The following is a 25,418-nucleotide window of genomic DNA, read 5'->3' as shown; positions in this document are numbered from 1 at the left end:
GGTGTCCTCCGCCTACTGCCCGAAGACAGCTGGGATAGGCTCCAGCACCCCCCGCGACCCTAGTGAGGATCAAGCGGTTCGGAAAATGGATGGATGGATGGATGGATGGACTTTCACCTTGTGCTGAAGGGAAAAATCCAAATAACAGACAAAATATCAGTTATTGGTTTCATCATTTCAGGTATCAAGTGTAATGAAATTACACGACATAAATACAAAAAAAAAATTTTTTAAACAAGTTTGAGATACAAAAGATCTACTTCAATGGCATTTATTGGAGCAACTAAAGAAATCACTCATGAACAAGATCAGAAAAAATTGATCTTGAAAACGCCTTCCATACCATTAAATATCCAATCCTATTCAACAAAATGGAATTGTTAAAGGGTAACTTAACTGAAAGGGAACATGATATGGGGCAGCATACATCAGAAAAACTTGGTATCATGTGTGGTATCCCCCAGGGGTCTGTGTTGGGGCCACAACCATTCAATATCAATCAAAATTACTGTGCACTAAAAAGTGCACCTAAAAGCCTCCCATTTTCTTAAAAGCTCACAGTGCGCCTTAAAATCCAATGCGCCTTGTGTATGGTCATTACGGTAATATTTCGACACCAAAATGGATCCTTTCTCGAGACATGCTGAAAACGCAGAGTTCAAACTTAAGGCAATCGGTTACGCAGTTGAACACGAAAATAGAGCAGCAGCAAGAGAGTTTAACGTTAACAAGTCAATGTTATAACTTGCTGTTGGTTAAGTGAACTGTGTCACTGCTTTATTAAATATTTTTTACTGACATCTGATGGTTCTGTTGGTGTTTCCTTGAGCATAGCTACATCTACTGGATGCATTGTAGATTGCGTCTTATAATGCGGTGCGCCCAATATATGAAAAAAATTACAAAATAGCCCATTCATTGAAGGTGCGCCTCATAAACCAGTGCGCCTTTTCGTGTGGAAAATACGGCATACATTTACGATATCACAATCATTAAAATACATACAGATATATTTTATAGGAATAGTACTACGAGCTAGTAAATACTATGAATAACAAATTAATTAAAATAAAAGAACGGATGGACATAAAGATGTGCTAACATAATTACGTGATTTGGTGACAGTAAATAGAAGAGTCTTAAATTTTATGACACTATGTTTGTTTGGTCAATGTTTGTATGTACTTGTGCTTTTGGGGAAGCATTTATTAACACAACCATTCACACTACATAGGGACCAGGCAAGGATGTCCACTTTTCCTCTCTTTGCACTTTATTCATTGAACCATTTGCCACAGCAATTTGCTGGAATCCAAACATTGTACGAATACAGACACCCACGTCTCACCATAAAATTACCGGTAGCTTAACGCGGACAATATACTACTTTATTTGCAACAACCACTATTACAAACCTTCGCAAAGGTCTTTGACTACTTCATTATCGATCACAAGTGTACAATATAATTGGTACAGAGCATAAGTTGGGATGAAACTGTCCACTCACCGTCTTTGCAGAAGTCATATAACTTATGGCTTCAACATCTCCAAGATGTCAGAACTGTTCAATCTAAACGACGCATCTCTTCTGAAATCAATCACTGACAACCTTTTGGGCTAGGTGAATCTTCCGTTCTCTCTCATGGGTTGAGTAGTAGCAATCAAAATCTCCATCCTCCCAAAACTAAACTGCAGTCTCAATATGATCCCAACTCCTCCCACTTCATCCTGGTTTCAATCCCTCCAATCAATATCTAAACTCTATTGGCAAAATGAAATGCCCAGAATATGATTATCAGCATTCCAAAAACCCAAATCACATGTGGGGTGGGGGCACCAAATTATATCCACTACCGGTACTCAATATCAATTCAATTACAGTATATTAAGAAATGGACATGCCCACACCATGCAGACAGTCCCTAGGTGGAAATAGAACAGACAAACTGTGACAGCATATCGATTTCTTCCAAGGCAATAAACTGTTTCCATTTCAACATTTGATTCAGAGGTTTGGCATCAGAGCACATATTATGTGGAATATAATCAACTCACATTTCTGATTCAGAAAATGTACATTATGAAAAATATGAATGTCAAGCTTCTGTCTCACAATGCAAACTTATACCTCATCCAATACAAAGTAATACATAGATACCATCTTACAGGAGAGAAAATGGAAAAACTCACTGCAAATACAGGAACATGCACTCAATGCACACAAAATACCCCTGACACCCACATGCCTGCCTTCCGGTTTTGTTCAATTGTTTCCTAATTCTGGAGACAGGTGACAGAATCACTGTTTGCTCTCCTCGACTGCTGAATCTCATTTTCTTCATTACTCCGCCTCCTGGGGGAAGCCTCAACTTTGACCCTGGATCCATCAAATAATAAACTCATCTTGGTGACCCTAACTATAGCAATGAAATCTCTATACTCATACGGTGGAAAACAAAAGACAAACCTAACCTTCAACAATGGAAAAACCTTCTTCGAGACCACATTTCCATAGAACAGAGATCCACCCTGACAAGTATAAATCTCCCTGTTAACTGGAAGTCACTACTTCATTTCTTAGAACACTGACCATTCACCTTCTTGTTGTACTCTCCTTTGTCACTGTCCTTGGTCTGTGCGCCCACCCCCTTTTATTTTTCTCTCACTGCTAACCATTCTCCAAATTAACCTTTACGCACTTATATGTACAAATGCACTGTCTAAAACAAAGACACTTCTTCTTGTTAGTCTGCTCATTTGTATTATTAGGTTTTATATATATACATAGATAGATATAGATATAATTTTTTTCTTTTTTGAAAAAATAAAATTAGGAAGAGGCCTGGGTGGCCTAGTGGTCGACTGGTGTGCAGATTTCCAGTGCAGAGGTGCAGGGTTTGATTCCAGCTGTGGCCTCGTGTGGAGTTTGCATGTTCTTCCCGGGCTTGCGTGGGTTTTCTCCGGGTACTCCGGTTTCCTCCCACATTCCAAAAATATGCATGGCCGGCTGATTGAACACTCTAAATTGCCCCCAGGTGTGAGTGTGAGTGCAGATGGTTGTTTGTGTGCCCTGCGATTGGCTGGCAACCAATTCAAGACGGCTGGGATAGGCTCCAGCACGCCCCGCGACCCTTGTGAGGATAAGCAGATCAGAAAATGGATGGATGGATGGAAGAGGCCTCAGAAAAGACTCAAGACATGCTGGAGAGACTATAAACCTGATTTATGAAAATCCAAAATAGTGTGTGCTAATCAGTGGGTTCGCTCTAAAAGATCACTTGCACTGTCGATGGAGATGTTTTGCGCAAAATTTACGACGATTTCAATCTGTTGTTAATATCTCAAATAGCGGGTCCTGAATTGCATGTTCACTCACTCGCGTGCTGTTCCCAACAGGTGTAAAAGTGGAGATCATCATTTTAAAAGAGATTTTTGTGCTTTTGGTGGTGATTTTTACCATGGAAAATTCGAATAAAACAAAATTAAGTTTGAAGTGATGGAATTTATCGTTGTTAAATAAATAAATATAAAAATCTCTCATAAATCTCTGATAATTGTAGGGAAGCCAGAAACTGCATACAAGCCATTACTTGTTTGATTTAACACATACTGAGTGTGTAGCGCCTGGATGTATACTGTATTTATATTTATTGCATTTAAAACCCAGGGGCAGCATGCCTGGAAGACCGCTCTGGGAGAGGCCAGCACTAATTGTCACAGTGTGCTGAAATGACCGAGACAAAAAGGAAATGCAGACTTGAAAGGAGTTTTGTCAACTATGACATGGCATGACTCCTTCTTGTGACCAGCTCCAAGTCAGCTCTTAAATTCAAAATTTTACATGGGCAGAAAGTTCCCCATTTCACCTTTTATTCAGCTTGTGTTTCACTGGTGTTGATTTTCAAACTGATTTGCACCTTTTACTGCGCTATTTAAAAATGCTAAATTAGCCAGTGCACCTGCACCCATTTCAGTTTTGGGCCATATTCTCTCTATTTTTTTTACATTTCTTTTTCCACACCTGGCTTGCGCACTTTCAAGATACGCCAATTCTCCCGACCTGACTTCTGATGCATCCACCATGTGCAAGAGGATCATATGGGCGCAACAACTTCACAGGTGCCTCGGTTGAAGTTTGAAGGTAGCCTTAAAACCCAGAGCATGAAATTTTTGAGTTGGCAGTTTTTGAATTAAGACATGAATTCCAGAGAGATCCATTTGAAAAATATTCATTCATTCATTCATTTATTCATTTTCCAAACCGCTTTATCCTCACTAGGGTCGCGGGGGGTGCTGGAGCCTATCCCAGCTGTCTTCGGGCAGTAGGCGGGGGTCACCCTCAATCGGTTGCCAGCCAATCGCAGGGCACACAGAGACGAACAACCATGCGCACTCACACTCACACCTAGGGACAATTTAGCGTGTTCAATCAGCCTGCCATGCATGTTTTTGGAACATGAGAGGAAACCGGAGTACCCGGAGAAAACCCACACAGGCCCGGCGAGAACATGCAAACTCCACACAGGGAGGCCGGAGCTGGAATCGAACCCGGTACCTCTGCACTGTGAGGGCACACAGAGACGAACAACCATCCACGCCCACACTCACACCTGGGGACAATTTAGACTAGTGTTAAATCAACCTGCCATGCATGTTTTAGGAATGTGGGAGGAAATCGGATTACCCGGATAAAACCCACGCAGGCCCGGGGAGAACATGCAAACTCCACACAGGGAGGCCGGAGCTGGAATTTAACCCGGTACCTCTGCACTGTGAGGGCACACAGAGACGAACAACCATCCACGCCCACACTCACACCGGGGACAATTTAGACTAGTGTTCAATCAACCTGCCATGCATGTTTTAGGAATGTGGGAGGAAATCGGATAACCCGGATAAAACCCACGCAGGCCCGGGGAGAACATGCAAACTCCACACAGGGAGGCCAGAGCTGGAATTGAACTGCACTGTGAAGTCAACGTGCTAACCACTGGACTACCGGGCCGCCATTTGAAAAATATGTCACTCTTTAAATGTGAAATTAACTTGCAGGGTGGATCCAGAAATTAGACTAATTGTTGACAGTGACAGTGTGCACCACTCATCTAACAGGCTACTTTGAAGGAGTGTGTGCGTTTGCATTCTGTGTTCATAAATGCAAAAGGCAGATCACTTAAGATTTCTGCCAGCATCAATAAAATAAAAAGATTCAAATCTAATACACAGTGCCGTTATGATGAATGTATTTCTTTGTAACTGCCACTGGCAACAAATTATTTTTCACCAATTAATATGATATAATGTTTATGTTCGTCTGTCGATGTAATGTAGTAGGGACATGTTAGGGCTGTTCAGTGAGCATATATGGGCTCTGCGTATCATTCTTATTTCCCGGTCTATTTTGATCTAAAAATGCTCAATGATGGGGTCAAGTACAGTAATCTTTCATTTTTCACAGTTATTATTATTTTAGAATCCATTTTGTCAAATTAAATGTATTTCTATGTTAAGCTTTTTGTTGATACATGATGTATAGTTTTCCTGGTTTTATGCACAATAACAGCCTTATGTAGTCTCGTTGATTTTCGGATGATGTCCCAAAAACTATTTTTTCTAGGTTATAAGGTAAGAAATTCACATCAATTCCAACTGGTAGGTGTTTGTTTCCCAAATTTCCGATGTTTGAATAAAATATCTGAAAATCAATCAATTTCAAATTGTATTCTAAAGGTATAAATGCTTTATGAGTGGTCGTGCGACTAATTCTGTAGAGTCAGAATTATCTAAAAAGGCTGTGGTGAAAGCCTAGAAACATATCACAAATAAAAAACAGAAAACTTGTGGTCCCTTGCTTTTCTGTCCCTGCCCTACAGCTCATGATTTAAATGCCATTTTAACATTCCTAAAAGTTTTGCAAGTGAAAAAAGAAGTTAAAAGTGTTACCACAATGAGCAAAAAGAATGATGACAGAGAAAGACTTTTTCTTACCTTTTGGTAAAAACCTTTTGGTATCTGCTACATTTTCATAATGCAGACAAATATATGATGACATTCTGTGCGTGACAATCATCTATCTTCATGATGACTTGAACTTTTTAAGATTCTGTAATTATGTTCTTGGCTGAACAGGCAAACAATCAAAACGTGTTATAAGAAGGAGGGGTGGGGAGGGGGGCTTTGCTCAAGAGATACCAGTGCTTTGCTCAAGACAATGCTTTTAATTATGTCAAATTAAAGAGAAAAGCCACAATATCACAAAACATAAACATGAAGCCTCTGTTCATTATTTTTGATCTGTTCAGCAACTACCGATTATGGTTAATTAAATGAGGCATATACACATACTGTACATAATTGACCTTCATCAACAGACACGCCCCAAATCCTTTACTAGTCATGTCCCTTACTGCAGCAAAACAAGTTCTGGCTCTTGTTAGAGGGTCTGCAGTCACTTTGTTTCGCTTGGTTTGAGACACAGAAGGCTTTTCATGCTCCAGGAGGCTGCGGCAGATCAGCTTGCAGGTTCTGACACAGATCTTGGCCCGGAAAGAGGACCATTGTTTCGAAGACATCTTATCTGTTCGCCACACTACATCTTACTCCTGTCACACAGAACCACTCATATAAAACGTCAATTTACACTCTACTCCACAAACAGACAAATACATGGGATGTTGACATCGATGGAACATTTTCTCAGTCAAAAAGTCACAGTCTCAAGTTTCAAGCTCCACTTTTGCTTATCAATAGAGTTATTTTGGACATGCATACTGCTATGTGTCCATATGCGTCTCTTGGGTAAGGTATAAAGATGTTGCTGTACCTATGCAGAAGAAGATGGAGGCAGAAAGCATATGGTCACACTGTGCTCACAATAAATCCTCTCGAAGGTTCATCTGCCTGCACACATTTACATACACCCACACAGTCTCACAACCTTAAATACTTGCATATTTTTTTGCTGGGAAATTAGCATTTAGTAAAACTGTGGATCTAGCCATTTGCAACTATCTTCTACTATTGATTGTCGTTGTTTGTTCCTGACCACCAAGATTTTTCACTTAGGGCAGTTTGACATAAATTTAATCCCGATGCCCCGATATGGTTCGACAACAAATGTTTTAGTGTGGATCACATTTGTTTCTTTAAAAAAAAAAAAGTGTTATAAATATGAGGTTAAGACATAATTTGCTTATACAGATCAATTTAAGGGTCAAGTACTGTAAATGTACTAAAAGATAATAATCTAGCAGAAGCATTTGCAATGCTATGAAGAATTATTTGCACACTTCCCAAGATCTTTTTTTGCATAGTTTCCCCCCTTTAATTGATTAAGATTTGGGGCGAATGTAAATACCAGGATACCCCGAGTAAACATAAAATGGAGTTTTTAAATTGTGATTTTTATTGAAAGGGAAAAAAAATCACAGCTACCTGGCCCTGTGTGAAAAACTACTTGGCTCCATTTTCAATCATGAACTAACTGTGGCTAATCACATTAAAATGGGAAGCTGAGCTCATTTACACTGAGCACACCCAAGCCCGATTACCTCCAGACCTGTTCACAAATCCACCTACGTAAAACCTATCTTGCCAAATGAAGTCAGCCACAAGAGCTCAAAAAGCTGCAACAAAATGCCCAGCTCCAAAGAAATTAAATAACAAATGATAGATAACGGAAATGACATTTAGAGTCTAGAGTCGCTGATGGTGTGGTGGTACACTCGTTTGACTTGTGTATGGGCAGCATGGGATCGGTTTCCACTCAGTGACGGTGTGAATGTGGATGTGAATGCTTGTTCGCCAGCGACTGATTGGTGACCAGTTCAGGGTGTCGTCCGCCTTTTGCCCACAGTCAGCTCCAGCGCTTTCTTGCGATCCTGTTCAGGATAAACGGTGTTGAAAATAGATAATGGATTAACAGTTTCGATAGGGTTACAATAGATGGATGGATTAACAGTGTAGATCGGGTTACAAAGCCACTCCAAACCTTTATGACTCCAGCATACCACGGTGAGAGCCATTATCCACAAATGGAGCAAACAACGAACAGTGGTGAATCTTCCCAGGAGTGGCTGGCCTACCTAAATGACCCCCAAGACCACAGTGGCGACTTATCCAGGAGGTCACAAAGGAATTCAGGACAACATCTAAAGAACTGCAACTTCCCATTATCTCAGTTAAAGGTTCATGACTCACCATTTCGGAAGAGACTGCACAAAAATGATATCCATGGCAGACTTCCAAGTAAAACTACTGCTGACCAAAAAGAACATAAAAGCTCATCTTACTTTTGAAGAGGAAGGGGTAAAAAAGGACATCTGAATGATATTGCCAAGACTTCAGATGCAAAGTAGTGATTTAGAAAAAAAAAAGAACATCACGCAAACAGTCAAACATGGTCTAGGACTGCTTTCAGCTTCAGGAAATGGATGACTTGCTGTCATTGAGAGAACTATGAATTCTGCTTTTTATCGGAAAACCCAGAGGGAACATTTTGAGATATCAATTTCTGACCTAAGGGCGGCCCGGTAGTCCAGTGGTTAGCACGTCGGCTTCACAGTGCAGAGGTACCGGGTTCGATTCCAGCTCCGGCCTCCCTGTGTGGAGTTTGCATGTTCTCCCCGGGCCTGCGTGGGTTTTCTCCGGGTGCTCCGGTTTCCTCCCACATTCCAAAAACATGCATGGCAGGTTGATTGGACGCTCTAAATTGTCCCTAGGTGTGAGTGTGGGCGTGGATGGTTGTTCGTCTCTGTGTGCCCTGCGATTGGCTGGCAACTGATTCAGGGTGTCCCCCGCCTACTGCCCGAAGACGGCTGGGATAGGCTCCAGCACCCCCGCGACCCTAGTGAGGATCAAGCGGTTCGGAAAATGGATGGATGGATTTCTGACCTAGAGCTGAAGTGCATTGTGTTGTGCAGCAAGATAATGCTGAAAAACACAACAAGTCAACTTCTGAATGACCTCCCCCTACAAAAAATGACTACCGTAAATGAAAGTTTAGGAGTGGCCTCGTCAAAGTCCAGACTTGAATCTAATTGAAATGCTTTTGTATGACGTTATAAATGCCATTCATGCTTTAAAAGCCCTCCAGTCTTGCTGAATTGAAGCAATTATGCAAATTATCTCCACAGAGGTGTGAAAGAATCATTGACAGTCATAGAAAACACTAAATTTCAATTGTCCATTTATTACACACCCCAATTCCAATAAAGGTGGATCATTGTGGAAAATGTAAACATAACAATACTTTCAATATATAGTCAATTGAATACACTAAAAAGACACAGAAGGAAAACTTTGAGTGTTGAACCAACCTGCCATGCATGCTTTTGGAATGTGGGAGCAAACCAGAGTACCCGGAAAAAAAACCACACAGTCACGAGGAGAACATACAAACTCCGCGCGGGAAGGCCGGAACTGGGATCGAACACACAACCTCTGCACTGTGAGGTTGGCGCGCTAACCACTGGACCGCCTATCTTCATTTATTTATTATTACATTTGATTAATTATTTGACATTGGCTGGATAATGCTTTGAAGATATTCCTTTACTTATATAAATAAAATAAATTATGAAGGTTTGCTGGAGGTAAAAATGTGTTGTCATGAACCAGAACAACAAAAAAAATGATCAGAATCAGCCGTCTTTTTCTGTTTACATTCACCTTGAATGCTTTGAGGTCGGAACTGGGATAAATCCCACTTTGCACCTTCCTCGAATGTAGCATATATTCAACTCGTGAAGCAAATTGGCATAAAAGCCATGGAAGTCCTTTGGGATGATTTCCCCAAGCTCTTGGAGATGTTTGTATTTCAGCTCTTTGATCTTCATTTGCTCTGGATAGAATGGGGTGACTGTGCGACTGTCTGAGATGGTGTTTCTGATTTGGTGACGTGAAAGTGGCTGCCAGTCAACAGAGTGGTTGATTTTGAAATCCATTGTTCCATTGGTGATAATATCACAAAATAGAACAAAAACAGGATCCCTGTAATGTTTCATAAAACTGTGTAAACATCATGTCATGCCTAAGCTATACATAGACATATATCCACTTCATATTTACATCCATTTATCCATCCATCTTCCGATCCGCTATATTAACAAGGGTTGCGGGGGTTGCTGGAGCCTATCCCATCTGTCTTCGATTGCCAGCCAGTTGCAGGGCACACACAGACGAACAACCATATTCGCTCACACTCGCACCCAGGGACAATTTCGACACAAACATAACTTTGCAGACACTTCTTCGCTGTGCACCGATCCATCACAAAAACAACAGGGAGTTTGATCTTCTGGAATTGTCAGCCCTTCCCCTTAGCACAAGGACCACATCAATGAGACCATGAACATAAACCCTCCTCTCATCGCAGGTCACAAGTTGTCAAACGTTGAAAACGTTACTCGTATCCGGCTTACCAATTGCATCGCAGTCATGTTTACCAGACTGGCGCATACGGCTGATGTACAGTAAACTAGGACCCATAACCCGTAGCTGTCTCAGCATTTCCTTCTGCTTCTGTTTTCCAACTTCATACAAATTCTCTTTGTCCAAGTCCTCTTTGCTTCCAACATGCAAAACTTCAAATTACATACACAAACCAAATAAGCATGTGCATGAATTAGTTCATCTTTATGCACTGTCCTCAGTAAAGGCTATAGTTGAAAGACATTATCCAATTTTAAACTCTCTTCAATCGTTATCTGACCATATGGAACATTTACCATCTGACAGAGTTCCCTAAAGGGCACGGACATGGTTGCTGCAATTAAATAAATAAAGAAATAAAAGGTCAAATGATCATTTCCCCAAAGATGTGTGTGTAGATAACTACACACACACACACACACACTTACACACTTACACACCAGAATAGCTATCTCACTTAACACGTCAGTAAAATATAGCAAGAATAAAACTAACATCCTCAGAAAATATTTATTGCACGTCATCACTACTTCAACAAAAAGATACAACTGTGGCATGTAACTGATCCACATCAGTTTTAAGTTTTTATTGAGCTCAGAGGGCTTGTTGCTCGACAATTTCTTGCTAGTTGCGGCAATGCTGTGAAGCTGCCGCCCACTTGCTGAACGGCAGCTTCACATGGATTCACGTTCAAGTTGTTTTCAACACTTTTGATTGGTTAACCCCTTAAAGTTAGGATGTGCAAAAAATGATCCGGCCATGTGGGGACTGACCATTAGTATTGATTTGCGAAAACATGGAAATGACAAAATTTGAGCTTTCGGCTTGACAGCTACGATAGTTTGCTGAGATTTCTGTCCTGTTTGGGGCAGCAGTAACTGTTACCAAATTGACATCATTACACGTCCTCATGGGCCTACACTGACCCAACTAACCGTTTCTAAGGTTTGCAGAAATTAGACTGCTATATTTCAAATGCATTTGGTCACATAAAGCAAATAATCTTTTTGATGTTCCTTGACAGTTTTTCACATTCACCATAATGCATAAAGCTACATACCTACATTTTTTTTTCGATATTTACAGGCAAGCTTTGGGAGTAACGGAATACATGTACCAGTGTAACGTAAATCAGATTACCGGTACTAGTACATTTATTAAAAAAGTGGATTATTTTGCAGGATTACATTTTTATTGCGGTAAAACAGAGAGCGCAGTCAGTCCTCAAGCATCGGCTCTTAACTTGTTGGCCAAACAAACTTTGCCGGAGTTAAGTGGATAACTGCTCACAAAAGAGCGCAACAGCCATCCCACGTATAACTTTTTGTTGGCCAGCTTTTAAATGAGACAGGTCACTAGCTAAATACATGTTGGTCTTTGAGTAGAATGGAGTCTAACTGTTTTGAACTGTATTAGCTGGAGGCTTTATTCACAGTGGTTGGCATTGCGTCAGTACTGTACTCAAAGCAAGAAACTGAAAACAGCTTCCCTTATGCAACTCAGCAATTATTATCCTTTAAATATATGAACACATTTTACCCCTGGGGTCTATTTGACCCCAGGGATATATGGCTCCAGAAAATATATCAAAAGTTGTTGACCCATATTTTTTGGTTTATTTTTTGAATACATAATACCCCCTTGATAATAAAGCTTATCAGTGAGTTAACGTGTCCTCCAGCGCCACCATCAGGTCAAACTTTGAAATTTGAATTAATGTATGTTAAAATGTTTCCATACAAATTTTAAGTTCTCTGACAACATTAATAGCCACAAGAGGATGAAACCTATTGCTTTTGGTGATCAACTGACCTTTCATGTAGCGCCACAATCAGTTTTTTTGGGGGGGGGGGGGTGCGTGCGTGTGTGTGTGTGTGTGTGTGTGAGACACTTGCCCCGTTTCTTGCCCACGGTTTATACCAATGGAGGAGTTCGGATGTTTGTCTCTGTCTGTATGTACCTCACAATCCCTGCCGCAGCTGTTGATACTCTTGTAAGGCGCCGTCTTCTCTCAATCTCAGGTTTCACCAGTCTTCCTGCCATATTGACAGGGTCCACGAGATGCAACCAAACATTCATTGACAGTCTCATGGGGGCCTGCATTGTTATCATATCACAGTATTTATCCATTTTTGGAAGGGATCGTGTCTGCTGGTGGTTGAGAAACAACTGGAGGGTCAAAACTCTCATTCGTCCGATGAGAATGCCTCAAAATTGAGGTCCTCCTCAACACAATCCTCTGTCTCCTATATATCACTTTCTTTGGAAAAGAGCTGTTCCAAAACCTCATGGACAGTCATTTTTTTCCCAGAGGACATTTTCAAGTGAGAGAGCATGCAGATTGCAGTATACACAGAGCACAATGTCGAAAGATTTAGGTAGAGGGCTGTTGTGCAAGCTTCTATATGTTTGCTCCTCCCTTATTTTGCACGAAGTACCATGTCCTTGTGGGAATCTATCAAATTTCTCACAGAATTAGTTATTTATCCGACCCCGTGTAATGTGCGGGGATGTTAGGTCTCCTACTCTCTCTCTCTCACACACACACACACGCACACACACACACACACACACACACTTTCTGTTCACTCTCTATACACACATTCCAAAACCATGCGTATTTACCATTCATAAGACAGACTACACCAGACAATTATGTAAAAATATATATCATATAGTTATTTGAGGGTTAGATTTAAAAGTAAAAAAGTAAAAACGTACAAGTCACATTAGTTGAAATATGGTAACGAACATTACTAACACATTTTTTTAACATATAACCACAGTCTCAGAATGCATTTTTAAGTCCCGTATTTTCTGCACTATAAGGCGCACCGAAAAGCATTCAATTTTCTCAAAAGTCAACAGTGCACTTTATAATCCGATGCACCTTATATATGGATCAATATTCTTATTCCTTGGACGTAGTATTTTAAATGTTCTGTATTTTCAGCAAGTTGTACATCTGAGTTTTTGATTTTGCAGGGTTAGGAACTGCAGTACAAGCACCAGGAGCCGTCGCCTTGTCCTGGGGGCCGCATTCCTCGATAACGAGGGCCTTCACCGACCGACCGACACCATTGAACAAATTTGCAAAAGATCTGCGATCCCTAGGCTCAAAGGTGCGGATCAAACCGTCGCCAATTCCTAGTGGATTACAGTGAAGTCCGTTAGGGAGCCTCCACGCCGAATTGACGGGACTTTCCATCACTGGAGAGTTGGTGTGAAGTGGTAATGACCTTCGGGTCAGCAAAATCCCGTGGGACCGCGTCCGGCGGTATACAAATCCACCGCAGTCCTGGCGTTAAGCACCTAGCAAGGTGGCGGACCGGATCCCCAAGCCGACCATCCCCATGGGTTATGAAGGAATGCCCACCCTTCAAAATAAAACACCGGGCCCGGCGCACCCACGGTCCAACCTCGGGTGCTGCAGACCCCCTGGACCACCACCGTCGGCCACCGCGCTGCCGTGGACCCTGGCCACGGGGTCGAAGTGCGGGGGCGGGGTTGTGACCCGTCCCCCTCCCTCACGCTACATAGCCCCCAGGATGGGGATGGGGATTCCCCCCCCCCTCTCCCCCCCCCCTCCTGCCCCCTCAACCCGTTTCCCCCCTCTCCCGATCCCCTCAACCTCAAGAAGTCCGGCGGCGATGGCGCGGGGCGTCGGGGACAGGCTCAGATGAGGGCCCACGTCCCTAGCTCCACAACCACACGTCGGCGGCCGTGGCACGATGGTCGCTCCCCTTGCGAACTGGTGATGGTGCAGGGGAGAGGCAGCGACCACGGTGGCGGAGCAGGACTCTCTAGTCGCAGCGCTGCTCCCCTCAATCCGAGGAAGGGCCAATAAAAGGCGGCCTAAACACGCCCATCACCGCCACCGATCGGCTGGAGACCCGCCTCCAGCAGATTCATCCTTTATGCGGGCGAAACAAATACAAATACAATAACCTGACTGCTTTCCTGGAAATCGGCGCTTGGAATGTACGAACCCTGATGGACAATGCAAGAGCAAAGAGACCGGAGCGCAGGACTGCCCTCATCGCCCTTGAGATTCAGAAACTCGGCCTGGACATTGTGGCCCTCTCCGAGACCCGTCTCCCTGGTGCCAGGCAGATCGAGGAGCCTCGGCACGGGTACACCTTCTTCTGGAGCGGACGAGCTGTGGAGGAGAGAAGAATTCACGGTGTAGGGTTCTGCGTTAAGTCACGTCTGGTTAGGGATCACAACATCATCCCCGTAAGAACTTCTGAGAGACTCATGTCCATTACCCTACCTCTGTGTCAATCCCAATCCCTTGTTATCATCAGCGCCTACGCACCTACCCTGGACGCCTCGGAGGAGGCGAAGGAGTCCTTCTATGCCGCGCTGCGTGGCCTGATCCTCCGCGTCAACCCCCGGGATAAGCTCTTGGTTCTGGGGGATTTCAACGCGCGGCTGGGGAGGGATTCTGGGGAAGGAAGGCGTTGGCAACTGCAACGAAAATGGAGAACTACTCCTTGGTCTCTGCGCAGAGACGGATATGGTAATAACCAATACACTGTTTCGGATGGCCAACAAGCACAAGACCACCTCGCAACATCCAAGATCCGGCCACTGGCACCTGATCGATTACGTCCTTACCCGAATCTGCGACCGATCGGACGTCATGGTCACGAGGGCCATCCGCTCCATGGATGACGGATGGTCCGATCACAGGCTGGTAGCCTCAAGACTTAGGCTGAAGATCGCGCCTGCGAAAAGAAGGAAGAAGATCCCCAAGAGGATACGTTTCAATGTTGGGCTGCTGAGGAATCCTGAAGTCCTCGAACAGTACCAGACGTCCCTCGCGGACAAACTGGACACTCAACCTCGGACCCTTCCTGCCACTGTCCACTCAGACTGGGAGCACTTGAAAACTGCGCTCACCAAATCCGCGGAAGAGGTCCTCGGTGTCCAGAAGAGGAGAAATCCCGATTGGCTTGCTGAAAATCTGGAAGAAATTGAGCCACTGATTTCAAGAAAGAGAGAGGCTCGCATTGCATGGCAGAACTGCGTTTCCTCCAAGAGACTTGAAGAAGCCTACCGGGCGGCCAAGAGTGAAGCAAAGAGAGAGATCCGGAGGATCCAAAATCAATGGTGGGTCAACTTTGCCCACCAAATGCAGAGTTTCGCTGACCGTCACGATACCAGATCCTTCTTCGAAGCAACGAGGAAGATCATCGGTCCGGCTCACAGTCCTCCAATGGCTGTGAAGGCAAAGGATGGCACAATCCTGCAGGAAAAGGAGGATACTCACCAGCGATGGAAGGAGCATTTCATGGAGCTCCTGAACCGTCCGACATGCGCAATAGACGGCTTCCTCGATCCTGTCCCCCAGCTCCCCGTGCAACACTGGATGACGGAGCTGCCGACTCTCCGGGAGATCTCCGGAGCCCTGAGGAGGATGAAGAAGAACAAAGCTGCTGGAGTCGACGACATCCCCGTAGAACTTTTACAAGCTGGGGGTGCACATCTCCTCACCCGCCTCCACACCTTCATCCTTCAATGCTGGGTCGAGGAGACGGTGCCTGGGGAACTGAAGGACTCCGTCATCGTCACGATATTCAAGAAGGGCGACAAACTCGACTGTGGAAACTATCGTGGAATTTCCCTGCTGTCAACTGCTGGAAAACTCACCTGTCTCGCTGAGCGGGTTCTTCCGGAGTCCCAGGCGGGCTTCCGTCCAGGAAAGGGAAACGCGGACATGGTGTTCTGCGCCAGACAGCTCCTGGAGAAGTGCCGGGAGCAGCGGAGGGAGTTCCACGCCATCTTTTATGATCTGGCCAAAGCGTTTGATTCTGTGCCCCGAGCAGCACTCTGGAAAGTGCTGGAACGTCAAGGCTGCCCCCGCAAATTCATATCCCTCATCCGGATGTTTCACGACGGCATGAAGGGTTACGTCCTGACTCAGGGCGAAATGACTCCCCCATTCCCGGTTCGGACCGCAGTCAAACAGGGCTGCACGGTGGCGCCGACGTTGTTCTGCCTATACATCGCCGCGCTCATCCACCACGTCACCCCTGTCCAGGAGCACGGAATCACTCTACGCTACCAAACTGAAGGGTCGTTCTTCAACCTCAGCCGTTTGAGGAGCAGGCGGGGGACCATGGTCACGACCGTCAGCGAACTCCAGTACGCTGATGACAATGCTGCAGTCTCCAACTCCTCCGGGGGCCCCCAGCTCATCGTGGACGGCTTCGCCGCGGCGTACAGGACCTTTGGCCTCTCCATCAACACCAAAAGGACAAAGACCCTCCACCTGAACCATCGTCCACCCCAAATCACCATAGACGACGAACCCATCGAGCAGGTCTTGGCGTTCCCTTACCTGGGCAGCATTATCCAGGAGGACGCCGGCCTCACGGAGGACCTCACTTACCGTTTCCAGGCAGCCCACACAGCCTTTGGACACCTCGGTCGTCGGGTCTTCAGGAATCACGCCATTTCCACCAACACGAAGATCATGGTGTATAAGTCTGTCGTCCTCCCGACCCTTCTCTATGGCGCCGAATGTTGGACCCTCTATCGGAGCAGCATCAAGAGGCTCGAGAGGTTCCACCAAGGACGACTCCGATCTCTCCTCAACGTTTCCTGGGAGGAGAGAGTGACTAATAATGAGATCCTCACCCGGGCTGGCCTCACGAGTATCGAGGCCATGATCACCCTGGCCCAACTGCGGTGGGCCGGCCACGTGCAGCGGATGAGCGACGACCGTCTCCCGAAGCAGCTCCTCTACGCGGAGTTGCTGGAGGGCACCCGTCCCCGCGGTGGCCCGAACAGACGATTCAAAGACCAGCTAAAGGGTCATCTTCAGCGGTGCCGGATTCCCCCGGCACAGTGGGCTGACCTGGCCGCGGATCGGGCGGCCTGGCGTGGGGCTGTGCGGGGCGGGGTCCGGGTCCTCGAGACTCGACGCGTCGCTGCGGAGGAGGAACGGCGAGCGCGGAGGAAGGAGAGGGCCCGGCAACCGCCCGGCCCCCCAACCCACTTCTGTCAATCCTGCGGGCGGGGCTTTCGGGGAAGACTGGGCCTCCACAGTCATCGGAGACACAAGCACCAGGAGCCGTCGCCTTGTCCTGGGGGCCGCATTCCTTGATAACGAGGGCCTGCACCGACCGACTGACACCATTGAACAATGGTGTAACAGGCAATTTGCTCATGGGCATGGCTCTATTTTAGTCTCAATGATGCTTGACGACGTTTGAAGTTTTCATATTATCTTCCTGTGACACTGTACAGAATACATATCTCGATGCTTTTGCGTCTTTGCATGTTGCTGTCTGTCTTTTTTCTCCGTCTGTTACTCATTCTGGCTTTCAAACAGTGGCTGAGCTTCTAAAAAGAGCCAAAAGACAGAGACCAGGTTGAAGTCTGCAAGAAGGTATCGCTGCTGGCTTTATTTTCTTCACATGAACAAGCGCTGCGCCTTGACAGCATGTTGAGTAAGCATGTTACCATGTTGGATTGTTGTCAATGCTACTCAAATGTCATTTGGTTGAAACGGAGATGACGCAATCTACCAAGAAACAGGAATGCCACTTACCGCAGTTTGGATCAGAGTTTTTTTTTTTTTTCGGCACAGTGCAAACGGGTGTTTAAATTAGGGCCTACAGCTTAACATGTTGACTCTTAGGTTTGTCAAAAATGGCAGGGTAAGATTGCATTAATTTAAATTTGGCATTCATTACTCACCATATACACACAGAAAGAACGTAATTTTCATCAACTGTTCAGGAAGGTCAGAGGAAAAAAGTTTTTAGTTATGAATATTGATAAGGAGCTAGTATTTATTGCAAATGTCAGCTCCATAAACCACAGTAAAACCTCCCTACATTTCATAACTGCCATGACACTGGACCAATTTATTTGCTGAAGAAATCTTAATTAGAGCGTTAACACACATGCTCAAAGTATAAGAGACGAGAGTGGAAAGAAAATTGGTGGAAAAAGATTGTAAATGCTAAACGGATACATTATCGTTTTAATAAAATATACTCCAAGCATTTCCTATAGACAGATATTGATCAGTGTCTTCATCGCTGATAAAGATGGTAATTAAAAGATGACAAAGGCATTATGGTATCATATTGGAAGGCGCTGAAAAAAACTCTTGGACGGCACCATTTCATGAGGTGTCATCATAAAAATAATTAGCCAGAGAAGTCTGGATTCTCACTTTTACACTTTTCCATATAAATACACTGCTGTGAAAAAGCATTTGCCCAGTTCAAGATTTCCTTTTTCTTTTGCAAAATAGCAGCCAAAAACAGATACACACAAATGTGTGTGTGTGTGTGTGTGTATATATTAAAAAAAAACATTCCTCGTCTCACCCCCCCTCGGGTGGTGTCCGTCCCTCATTCAGCTCGGGTCCTCTACCAGAGGCCAGGAAGCTTGAGGGTTCTGCGCAGTATCCTTGCTGTTCCCAGCACTGCACATTTCTGGACTGAGATGTCCGATGTTGTTCCCGGGATCTGTTGCAACCACTCATCTAGTTTGGGGGTCACTGCCCCGAGTGCTCCGACCACCACAGGCACGACTGTCACCTTTACCTTCCAGGCTCTCTCCAGCTCCTCTCTGAGCCCTTGGTATTTCTCGAGTTTCTCGTGTTCCTTATTTCTGATGTTTCCATCACTTCGGACCGCTACATCCACTACAACGTCTTTCCTCTGCCCTTTATCTATGATCACGATATCTGGTTGGTTCGCCATTACCATCTTGTCAGTCTGGATCTGGAAGTCCCACAGGATCTTTGCTCTGTCATTCTCCACCACCTTCGGAGGTGTTTCCCATTTTGACCTTGGGGTTTCCAGTCCATACTCCGCACAGATGTTTCGGTAGACTATGCCAGCCACCTGGTTATGGCGTTCCATGTAGGCTTTCCCTGCCAGCATCTTACACCCTGCAGTTATGTGTTGGATCGTCTCAGGTGCCTCTTTGCACAACCTACACCTTGGATCTTGTCTGGTGTGGTATATCTGGGCCTCAATGGCTCTGGTGCTCAGGGCCTGCTCCTGAGCAGCCAGGATGAGTGCCTCTGTGCTGTCCTTCAGGCCAGCCCTCTCTAGCCACTGATAGGACTTCTTGAGATTGGCCACTTCAGTTATGGTCCGGTGGTACATCCCGTGTAGGGGCTTGTCCTCCCATGATGGTCCCTCTTCCAGCGCCTCATCTTCTGTTCCCCATTGTCTGAGACATTCTCTGAGTACGTCATCCGTTGGAGCCTTCTCCTTGATGTATTCATGGAGCTTGGATGTTTCATCCTGGACAGTGGCTCTCACAGTCACTAGTCCCCGGCCTCCTTCCTTTCGGCTTGCGTACAGTCTCAGGGTGCTGGATTTGGGATGGAACCCTCCTTGCATGGTTAGGAGCCTTCGGCTCTTAACGTCCGTGGTCTGAATCTCTTCCTTTGGCCACCTTATTATTCCTGCAGGGTATCTGATCACTGGCAGGGCATAGCTGTTTATTGCCCGGGTCTTATTCTTGCCATTGAGCTGGCTTCTTAGGACTTGCCTCACTCGCTGGAGGTATTTGGCCGTAGCCGCTTTCCTTGTTGCCAGTTCGAGGTTGCCATTGGCTTGTGGTATACCGAGGTACTTGTAGATGTCCTCAATGTCTGCTATTGTTCCTTCAGGGAGTGAGACCCCTTCAGTGCGGACTACCTTTCCTCTCTTAGTCACCATCCGACTACATTTCTCAAGCCCGAATGACATCCCGATGTCACTGCTGTAGATCCTGGTTGTGTGGATCAGGGAGTCTATGTCCCTTTCGCTCTTAGCATACAGCTTTATGTCATCCATGTAGAGGAGGTGACTGATTGTAGCTCCATTTCTGAGGCGGTATCCATAGCCTGTCTTGGTGATTACTTGGCTTAGGGGTTCAGTCCTATGCAGAACAGCAGTGGGGAGAGTGCATCACCTTGGTATATGCCACATTTGATGGACACTTGGGTAAGTGGCTTGCCATTGGCTTCAAGTGTGGTTTTCCACATCCTCATCGAGTTCGCAACGAAGGCTCTTAGGGTCCTGTTCACCTTATACAACTCCAAGCATTCAGTGATCCATGTATGTGGCATCGAGTCATAGGCTTTCTTGTAATCAATCCAGGCTGTGCACAGGTTGGTACGTCGGGACCTGCAGTCTTGTGCGACTGTTCTGTCAACCAGGAGCTGATGTTTGGCTCCTCTGGTATCTCTACCAATGCCCTTCTGTGCTTCGCTCATGTATTGATCCATGTGTCGACTTATTTTAGCCGCAATGATGCCTGACAAGAGCTTCCATATTGTGGAGAGACAGGTTATTGGCCGATAGTTGGATGGGACTGCACCCTTTGAGGGATCCTTCATGATCAGGATCGTTCGCCCTTCGGTTAGCCATCCTGGGTGAGTCCCATCCCTCAGAAGCTGGTTCATTTGTGCTGCTAGGCGCTCATGGAGTGCTGTGAGTTTCTTTAGCCAGTAGGTGTGGACCATGTCCGGGCCTGGTGCTGTCCAGTTCTTCATATCTGAGACTCTTTCCTGTATGTCTGCCACTGTTATGGTAACTGGGTTCTGTTCAGGGAGGTTGCTGTGCTCCTCTCTCAGGGTCACCAGCCATTGTGCACTGCTGTTATGTGCAACCTCCTTCTCCCATATGCCTTTCCAGTACCTTTCAGTTTCCAGTCTTGGTGGGTCAGCTCTGTTGTTAGGACCCTGCCACTGAGCGTACACTTTCGCAGGTTGTGTTGCGAACAGCCTGTTTATTCGTCTGGCCTCATTCTCTTTCGTGTACCGCTTTAGGCGGCTGGACAAGGCTTGGAGCCTTTGTTTGGCAGTTTCGAGTGCTTCAGGTATGGTCATCTGGATGTACCTCTCGGGTATCGGCCTTTTCATCACACCTCTCTGGGCCTCCGTCAATTGACTCACATCTTTCCGAGCCGCCTTGATCTTAGCCTCCAACCGTCTTTTCCATGGTGGGTAACGTATCTCATGGCTTCCATGGTTGCTCTTATAGCCAAGCATCTCTAGGATCACTGATGCTGAAGCGTATATCAGCTCATTGGTTTCCGTGATCATTACGGTAGGGATCGCCCTCAGTGCTGCATTCACACTTTCCATGAGACTTTCAGGTGGTACTTCACATAGCCGTTGTAATGTCCTAGGTTGCCCAGCTTTCATTCTCGCCATGATCTTAGCTTTCAGGTCAGTTGCTGCCTCGCTCAGCATTTCATTCATTGGGGCTGGCCTCCCAATCTCATCATCTGCATTCATTGGGGCTTGCCTCCCAATCTCTGGTATGACCTCCTCCTCTGATCTGGCAGCCTGGGGCCCTTCACCATGGAACCTGCGTTGTACCTCATCAATCTCAAGTTGTGACAGCAGTTGCCGTTTGTGGATGTTGGAACACTGAGCTACTAGTTGTTTCGTGGTCAACCGTGACTGTGGGTTTCGAAGTAACCATTTAGCCCACATTCTCTGCATGTAACCCCTCTGACTCTGACTAGGGTTGCTTGAGTAGTAGCATTCCAACAGAGCCATGTTATCGCATCTCGCCCATCTCCGCTTTTTTCCAGTAGCCCATTTTTCATCAAGGTGCTCTGGTCCCCCAGCCTGACGCAGACCTTGTTTGGCCGGGCGACATGTCATTCATTTTACTGTCTCTCATCATTGTATGAGGTAGGCATTAGCGTGAAGGATCTTGCCCAAGGACCCACACTGGATGGTGTTATGTGCTCATTTTTTTGCCCCAGGCGAACCACCGTCTCCCGTATGCCAAACCGATGCCTTACCAACTGAGCTATCCAGCCGCATAGCTATAGCATAGCTAACTGCCAAACAAAGCTATGTGATTTTATATATATATATATATATATATATATATATATGCATACAGTGATCCCTCGCTATTTCGCGGTTCGTTTATTGCGGGTTCAGTGCATCGCGGAGTTTTTCAAACATTATATTACATATACATGGAGTACAGTACTGTATATGTTGCTCTATGTGACTCGCTGTTGTTTTGCAGCTTCTCGCAGACCGTTTGCGGACTTTAAAAAAATATATATATACAGTATATATATACATATGTATATATATATACAGTATATATATATATATATATATATATATACAGGTACAGTATATATATTTATTTTATTTTTTTACCTGTTTATGTTAATTGGACGCTACTTCGCGGATTTTCGTTTATCGCGAGTGGTTTTGGTCCCCATTAACCACGATAAACAAGGGATTACTATATATATATATATATATATACATATATATATATAGATGTATGTATATACACACACCAGTGGCGGATGCTGGTCTGTCATGGAGGGGAAGCTCTATTTCGGCCTATATCATAAAATGTGTCCGTTTACTTATACGTGAATTCTACTCTCCGTTCATTTTCAAGAAAATGATCTGTGATCCTGTCATATGAACAAGGCATTTTTCCAGGGTTTTAACTGTGGTGATATAAGTCAGTCTGCGAACACAAGCAACTACAATAAAACACACCAGAAATAAAATATTAATCTGTTGATAGTCGTTTTCAACATAGAGAATGTCGCTATTATTAGAAGTCTCCAGTTCAAATCAGAACAGAATGAGAATTGAAAAATGCTCCCACGGATGCCTCCACCAAAAGATCGGTGATTGGCTCATTTTGCTGTCAATCAAAAAGAGATTCAGCCTCAGACAGATCATCCAATCATTGTGCAGAAAAGCTCAGCGTCCGGGCCAGCCCATAAACGCCCACTGTCCATAGACTCCCAGAGAAGATGGGCGGGACAAAACCAGCATTGATCCAATGACTCGTCTCGTTTCAATGCATTGGGACAACCTACCCTGACCTCTCTCGACGCCCAGCGTCATTTAGTCAATGACATGTACACACAATTGTATGTGCACACATACTGTATATTTGATCACTTTTATCTTTTGATATTTTAGGGGAAGCTGAGCTTCCCTTGCAGTCTTAGAGCAATCGCCTCTGATACACACACGCACACACACACACACACACACACACACACACACACATATATGAAGCAAGTTGCTGATGGTGTAGTGGTTCACACGCCAAACTTGTGTGTAAGCAGCGTGGGATCAGTTCCCACTCAGTGACGGTGTCAGTGTGGGTGCTAATGGTTGTTGTCTCTGTATGTACCCTGCGATTGACTGGCATCCAATTCAGGATATAGTCTACCTTCCGCCCAAAGTCAGCTGGGATAGGCTCCAGCAACTCTCCGTGACCCTGTTCATGAAAAGCGGTGTTGGAAATGGATGGATGGCAAATACTTTTCCACAGCACTGTAACAAACCTTCCGAACACAAAGTTTTGATCAATAAAAATAAGTTGTGACCTTTGAAATCACTCTCTTTTATCTCTACCAACTCTTTTTTAATGTATAATATCGATTGATATGTATGAGCTTTTTCAATCAAACCGTGCAGTACCTCCCAGAAGGCTTTTTAAAAATTCTTCTTTAAATCAGGTTACCGGTATACTGCGTTGTTTGAGGCATATGTAAGTCAATGCGCCAAAACTCTGCAATAATTTAAATCACTAAAATGAGTGGTGAAATCATCACCACCATTATCTCAGTTGACACCAAATGTCAAGACAAATCTACGCTGAAAGTGTTGCGTATTCCTTGATGGAGAAATTACTTAGCAATTTGTTAATATGGTTGCGTCTGCTTCAAGACGTTAAGTGCTCGACGGGGTACATGTCCATGATTACTTTTTAAAATGCCTGACAGTGCCGGTAAGTGGAGCCGGAAAGGTGTCAATCAACTCATCAGGGTTCAGCATCTTGCTGCGCTTGTGGGTCTCTACTTTCATTTGTAGGTCAGGATTCAAACTCCTCTCACACTGAGGAAAGCACCAGCACCACCTCCAAACATTCATGGAATGTTACCAAGGAGTATCAAAATTTTGGGAGGACTGAAACGTCCGTTCTCTATCATCTGAGCAAAAATGGCAGTTTGCTGTTTTTCTCTCGAGAGAAAATGGCGTTGACCCATGGTTCAGCTAACTTATCGGCTCAATCATGGCATTAGACATACTTAGCCGATTTTGACTTGTCGGTGTGGTGCCAGGCTGAGCGTCGGAGCTGAAAGTTAGAGGCAGGACATGAATGTCAAAGACGGTGAATGTGGAGGTGTGTTATCATATTTGAAGGACATATTTGATGACACGTGCTACGCTATGCAGAAGACTGGCTTTTTTTCACCCTCGAAGTTCAGCCGTACTTTTCAAGCAGCTGAGGAGGCCCAGGCGGCGCGTCCGTCACCCCGAAGGGCGGCCGCAAGCGCGAAGGGTGTCCGCCACCACCATGGGGTCTTGGCGGGAGCCAGGGTCGTTGCTGCAGGCGCCTGAAAAATTAGGGAGCGGTGGGGACGGCCGGAACGACGAGTGGCCCACGGGACAGGCCCTGCAGACGCTCAATTCCGCCGAACGATCAAACTCAGTAGGTGTTAATTCGGAACCATGTTGGTGATGTCTGTTGAAGACATCTCGAGTTGTTCCGGATATTTTTCCTAAGGTCAATTTAGTCTACTCAGAGGCTTTCATTTTCAGTCCATATTCATCACAAGATCAATTTCTCGTTTTTTATTTATTTTTATTTCTAACCCAAGATGCTCACACTGAAAAACGTTTTGGTTAAATTTAATTTTATTTCACAAAATAAAATCATCTCGATCCAGATGCATTTTTAAGTAGATTCTATCCATCCATCGATTTTATCCTCACAAGGGTCGCAGGAGCCTATCCCAGCTGTCTTTGGTCAGTAGGCGGGGGACACCCTGAACCGGTTGCCAGCCAATCGCAGGGCAAATAGAGACAAACAACCATCCGTGCTCACAATTTTGGGGGTTCAATCAGCCTTCCATGCATGTTTTTGGAATGTGGCAGGAAACCAGAGTACCCGGAGAAAACCCACGCAGGCCCGGGGAGAACATGCAAACTCCACGCAGGAAGG

At 45.2% G+C, this 25,418-nt stretch overlaps 1 protein-coding gene across 6 annotated transcripts in view; it reads right to left on the bottom strand.

The window, feature by feature from the left end:
- Positions 1–14,037: 14,037 nt before the first annotated feature.
- efnb2a (ephrin-B2a) overlaps positions 14,038–25,418 on the bottom strand; it is a 42,569-nt gene continuing 31,188 nt past the window's right edge. Inside the window, exons 5-13 of one of the 6 annotated variants that reach the window (XR_015102233.1) lie at positions 16,087–17,040; positions 15,931–16,044; positions 15,707–15,844; positions 15,494–15,606; positions 15,337–15,400; positions 15,052–15,161; positions 14,750–14,901; positions 14,421–14,590; positions 14,038–14,344 (exon numbers count right to left, since the gene is read on the bottom strand). The gene's annotated coding sequence lies outside the window, so the exon portion shown is untranslated. Of the gene's footprint in view, positions 14,345–14,420; positions 14,591–14,749; positions 14,902–15,051; positions 15,162–15,336; positions 15,401–15,493; positions 15,845–15,930; positions 16,045–16,086; positions 17,041–25,418 lie in introns of those variants that run through there. The other 5 variants (XR_015102234.1, XR_015102230.1, XR_015102231.1 and 2 more) reach the window with 5 other exon arrangements.

The sequence above is a fragment of the Hippocampus guttulatus genome, chromosome 11 (genome assembly GCF_054856545.1).
Source record: "Hippocampus guttulatus isolate MCC_2025c chromosome 11, RoL_Hgut_1.0, whole genome shotgun sequence".
In the NCBI taxonomy this organism is placed as follows: domain Eukaryota; kingdom Metazoa; phylum Chordata; class Actinopteri; order Syngnathiformes; family Syngnathidae; genus Hippocampus; species Hippocampus guttulatus.
The sequence above is the reverse complement of the archived record's forward strand: the minus strand, read 5'-3'. Positions and strand labels throughout refer to the sequence as shown.